The sequence below is a fragment of the Phocoena phocoena genome, chromosome 4 (genome assembly GCF_963924675.1).
Source record: "Phocoena phocoena chromosome 4, mPhoPho1.1, whole genome shotgun sequence".
NCBI lineage: Eukaryota > Metazoa > Chordata > Mammalia > Artiodactyla > Phocoenidae > Phocoena > Phocoena phocoena.
The window spans coordinates 69500705-69506690 of record NC_089222.1 but is presented as its reverse complement, the minus strand read 5'-3'; the positions used below and the strand labels follow the sequence as shown (position 1 = coordinate 69506690).

General features: G+C 38.4%; 1 pseudogene; it reads left to right on the top strand.

Moving 5' to 3' along the window:
- The first annotated feature begins 532 nt into the window (after window positions 1–532).
- On the top strand, window positions 533–1420 carry LOC136122820 (developmental pluripotency-associated protein 4 pseudogene; annotated as a pseudogene).
- Window positions 1421–5986: the final 4566 nt, after the last annotated feature.

Sequence of the window (5986 nt, the reverse complement as noted above, 5' to 3'; positions counted from 1 at the left end):
CAAAATTAATTTCCTCTTTTCCTGGGCACACAGCCAAATCACTACACTGGCATACACAAGGTATGGCCTTGTGATAAGTTCCTAGCCAATAAGTAAAAGTGTATTGTGTCACCTCCAGGCCTTCCCATAAAAACCTCCCACATGCCATTCTCTGTGATCTTTGCCCTTCTTTCAGCTGAATTTTAATATCCAAGAAAACTTTGGAAGCCACAGGGAAAAGAGACTACAAACATGATCACCTTGAGTTCCTGAATGACTAGATGAAGTAAGAGATGGCGACCTCCATCATTACAGTTAGTGCAGAACCTCCATGAATTGATAAGTGAAAAAAAAATTCACTTCTGTTGCATGAGTCATTATACAATCTGCAGTCTATATGTTACAACAGTAAAGCCACTTTTAAATACATTTGGCTTCCCGAATGAACTGCTTATGGTAATTAGAATAGACTACGTTTTTTTCTGTGATAAAGAGAACACGAAATGAAGAAGTAAGGAGAGTCTCCGTTTTATCAACCTTGAAATTTCTGAGCATGGAGAGTGCAGACAACCAGGAGTACAACTCCACAAAGAAGGCAGAGGAAGAATATATGAGTTGCAAATTCCAACTTACATCAGTAGATGCCGAAGAGGGACAGGGGGCTTCTAGTAAACCAGATATACTAGAAAACTCAGCGAAGGGGACCAAAAGAAAAAGATCTATAAAAGATAACAGTAATTGCTGTCCACGAAAAATGCCACAATGTTGTGACAGTGTGAAACCTCAGAAGACAATGCCGATTCTTCCTTTACCTTCTATACTGCCACCTGTCAATCTGATTCACAGGGACGTTGTGTGCGCTTGGTGCCAGCAGTTAAAACTAAGCACCAAAGGCCTGAAACTAGACGGATCTAAAGGACTCTGTGAACATGCCTACCCTCATCAAGAAAACATTCCTGCCACAGCCGAGGAGGCCAGGATCCTATCTCCATCGAGAAGAAAATCAAAGTTGCACAAGGGAGAACTACCTCTGGAATGTTCTGATAAACAGATGTCTTTTGAAGGGGCTGTTCCTCCTGAGGAGGGAGCACCTGCCCTTGAAGGAGCTCCCACTCTTCAGGGAGTTGTATCAACGTCTGCCCCTGACCTGGAAGCTGTGTTTGCCTCTTGGAGCAGAATTACAGCCAGGGCCGTGAAGATGGAGTTGGAGCAATCACAAGAGACCTGTGGGGTCTGGTGGTGCGTGGTTCAGAGGAGAGTTCTCCCTGCTAACACAGAGGGCTGGGTCCATTTACAACTTCATACTGGACAGGCTTGGGTGCCTGATAAACGAAGCAGGGTGTCTGCACCCTTCTTGTTACCTGCCAGCAATTTTCCACACCTCCACACCTGGAGGACAATATGCTGTGCCCTGAGGGTGTACACAGGAATAAAGTATTAACGAGAAACCTGCCGTGAGATCACAATACCAGTAAAAAGGGTACAGCTATGATTATAATTAACGATAGAGAAGTGACTACAAATCAACTCCACGGCGCCATTTGACAGCCGAACTCCGCTCCGCACTCTCCACGATTCCCGCTTACAGGGTGCACAGCCTGCTTATGGGGTTGCATGAAAAAAGCCTGTGAACTGACAAAAGTGGAAGTGGCTATCTCTCCAAAGATTCCCAGCCCTAAGGGAGCAGAAGAGAAAGGAGATGAGGACGTTTTTTAAATGCCAATTCGCTGAATGGAATTAATGTACTTGAAAGTGCCTCAAGTAAATTTCTACATTGGGCAAGATGGGGCTTACAGGCAAAAGTTCAAATTTGGTTATGTACCCCTTAACCAAGCATTCAAACTTATCATCACCAGGAATGGTAAGAGCAGCAATGGGTTTCCTGATGTCATACAATATATCACTGATAATATTCTTACCCCAAATAATCTTTTCACAAGGAGGCGATCAGTCCTGATTATGCCTCTTGTCTCAGCATAATTAAGTGAGCTTACCTTGTTTTGGATGGCAGTTACATAGATGCACCCACATGTAAATATTCACAGAGCTATGCACTTAAGATGTCTGTATTTTACTTATATGTAAATTACATATAATTTTTTTAAGTGTCCTACATTGAATGATGAATTACAGTGCCTCTAGTAAAAAGGCAACTAGAAAATTTTGAAATTAAAGCTTTTATTTTAAAATTAAAGAAAAAAAAAAGAAAACCCAAAATCCATAATAGTTTAACACAGTAAGCACTTATTTTTTGTTCCTACAAACTTCTTGCCAGTCCTGGTTACCCTCAGGCAGATATTTTATATGTGCCAGCCACCCAAACTGTTTTTATCTTGTGGCTCACGTTTTCAACACAAGACCCTTGCTTGAACACAGAGGGAGAGACTGGTGAGTGTTAAGAGGGCTTTTCATTTTTATCAGCTCAAAAGTCACTCCCAGTCACATTTTATTTGCCAGAACTAGTTTCGTGGCTCTAGGTAAATGCAAGAAGTTTGGAAAGTATAATCTTCCGTATGTCCAAGAAGGAAAAGAGAACTGGATATAAGTGAATACTAGTCATGTCTACCACACAACTGTATCTATTTCATGCAAGCATATTCATAAAATATTAGATAAATGAGAGTCTACTATAGACAGTGTTTGATGTCTATAGTAGATGTAGATGCAGCGTTTGATGTCTATAATAGAGTCTACTATAGTAGCGTTTGATGCTGTTTGCTTTTTTTATAGAATATATTTTGCAGATAACAATGTAGACCATTCTATAAACAAGGTCCTACTGTATAGCACAGAGAACTATAGTCAATATCCTATGATAAATCATAACGGAAAAGAATATAGAAAAGAATGTATATATATGCATAACAATCACTTTGCTGTACAGCAGAAATGAATACAACATTGTAAATCAACTACACTTCAAAGAAAAGAGATATAGATCATTTCTTCTTTTTTAAAAATAAATAAATTTATTTATTTATTTATTTTTGGCTGCGTTGGGTCTTCGTTGCTGCACGCGGGTTTTCTCTAGTTGCGGCGAGCAGGGGCTACTCTTCGTTGCGGTGTGTGGGCTTCTCACTGAGGTGGCTTCTCTTGTGGAGCATGGGCTCTAAGCTCATGGGCTTCAGTAGTTGTGGCGTGCAGGCTTCAGTAGTTGTGGCATATGGGCTCAGTAGTTGTGATGCACGGGCATAGTTGCTCTGCAGCTTGTGGGATCTTCCCAGACCAGGGCTCGAACCTGTGTCCCCGGCATTGGCAGGCAAATTCTTAACCACTGCACCCACAGGGAAGCCCCGATCATTTCTTTTTAAGTGCTGCATTTTAAAAATATGTCCCTTACTGGTGGACATTTAACTTATTTCAAATATTTTCTATTGCGAATAAACGTTTCTATTGCAGTGAATGTTCTTTGGGTATGTACAGGACTATCAATGGGATAAACTCTTAGAAATAAATTTGCTAGGCTATATTTGCATTTTTAATTTTGATATACATTTTCATGATTATAAAATTTATAATTTCCTCTCAATGACTTTGCATCAATTTACATTCTTACCAACAGTTCATAAGGGCATTTGTTTCCCTTCAACCTTGCAAACATAACATATTAGCAAAATCATGTGAAGAGGGTATCATGTAATCTACATATTAGCCCACCATATATTTATATTTAACTAAATCAACTTTTCTCAACATTTATTTTATTTCAGAATTATTACAAATGTTGCATATAAAAATCTATCCACATTGTGATTATTTTATTAGAATTCACTTTTACAAATGGAATTACTGGATTCAAGAGTGTGAAATACTTTCAAGCTTCATAACACATCAAATTGCTTTACAAAAGGTTATACCAATTTACACTACCACCAGAGTTAGATGAGGGCCCATCTTATTGCGCCTCCATCAATATTCGTTTTTACAATATTTCAGTCTTTGAAAACTTCCATACATAAGGCCAGTACTGGAATTTGATATATGCCATCTCTGAAATGACTAACTCATGAGAGATTATCTTGGCAGATACCGTTATCAAAAATACTCTAGGGGGAAAATTTCTTTTTAATTGAACATCCTTTTAAAATTTAGCATCCTTTCTCTGGGGAAATCACACTTCCCAAGTTGCATGTGGTTCTTGTGAGGATGTCACTCGTATAATCCTGATGCAAGATTCCCCTATCTCCCACTGTGGCCAAGTGCCCCAAGCTGTGCCAATTCAAGATCTTTAATATTGATAGAACCTAGAGTAAAGGAGTCCCCACCTCCTTTTATGGGTTGCTTAACTGAGAGGAAATGATATGAGAGCTGCCAGGGGGTATGTCTTATTTAAAATATGAAGAATGAAACCTTTTGCAGAATGAAGTTAAGGAAAAATAAGCAAAGAGGAGTGCATAATTCCTGCCCTAGATGCTTTGTTTTTCTATAGCTTTTCCTTTTAGCTTCTAAACTACCCTATTCTTCCCAGCCAGGGAGCTTTTTTTTTTTTTTGGTATAAGCTAATTTGAGTTAAGTTCCTGCCATTTGAGACTGAAATAATCCTAACTAATATGTACACTAAAGCAGTACACTTAACTCCTTCTTTGCTAATTTGCATTCTAATAACCAGAATGTCATTCAGCATACACAATACAAATCTTACTAAATTTCATAAAGAAAGCAGTGTTAAATCCACAAGTGCCTCACAAATAATCAAGGAAAGATTTTTGCAGAGCTAAGTAAGATTTTAATATTATTCATTTAATTGAAATGTATTATTAAAAGTTGTCCATCCTTTTTGAATATAAAGGATACTTTAAAATTTGATAAGCCAAAACCTACCAGCTTCTAACACTGTTGGCTACCTGTTTCAGAAGTTTGTCACTTGGTACTCTTTAAGATAAAAATGAGAGTCAGCAAGCTAACATTTTGGAGTAAGCCTTAGACTAAGAAGTAGAGGCTTGAGTCTGGACATCTAACTAACCTCATTTGAATGACTTCTAGAGTCCCTCCTGGTCCCCACATTGTAACTAATACTAATTTGGTAGTAAATTTCATTTCAAAGTAGCAAGTCTATTTCTAATTCAATCCAATTTATGTTGCAAGAATAATACATTGTCTTGATTTACTCCCCAATTCATATAAAAATAAACTAAACCTTTTAGAAATCTGCTTTTATCTACTTCATTTAAGTCACAGTGTTGTGTTTCTGAATAGCTTATGTCAATTAAAGCATTATGTACAATTTGACACTTTAAAATTATTAGTAGGGCTTCCCTGGTGGCGCTCGTGGTTGAGAACCTGCCTGCCAATGCAGGGAACACGGGTTCGAGCCCTGGTCTGGGAAGATCCCACATGCCGCGGAGCAACTGGGCCCGTGAGCCACAACTACTGAGCCTGCGCGTCTGGAGCCTGTGCTCCGCAACAAGAGAGGCCGAGACAGTGAAAGGCCCGCGCACCGCGCACCGCGATGAAGAGTGGACCCTGCTCGCCGCAACTAGAGAAAGCCCTCGCACAGAAACGACGACCCAACACTGCCAAAAATAAATAAATAAATTTATTAAAAAAAAAAAAAAATTATTAGTAGCAAAGTTATATTACTAGTGGACCAGAGCACGTCTATACAGAAAAGCCCCTAGTTATATTAAAAAGTGTGTAATTATATTTTAAGATTTTTTTTACAAGAACTCTGGTTTTAAATATCTTTTATTTAAATAATCACACCATTTGCTATATTGCAGTTGAATATGTAGATATGGACAATTTTTTAGAAAGCATTAAATCAAGTTTCCTTTGGGAATACAATTGGTTTGCCTTGATATGGATTTCTTTAAGCTAGCATACTACAATTGTGTTCTTCCTTTCTCTATTTTTCATTTAACCAAGCGCTCAGAAAATGAAATGATGTTACAACAGAAACTACTTTTTGCGAACAGAGTTAGAGTAACGGTTCCAGTTATCTACCAGTTTTCCAGCCACATTAATACAATTCTATTAATAAAAAAAAACCTGAGCCTTTCCTGGGTGC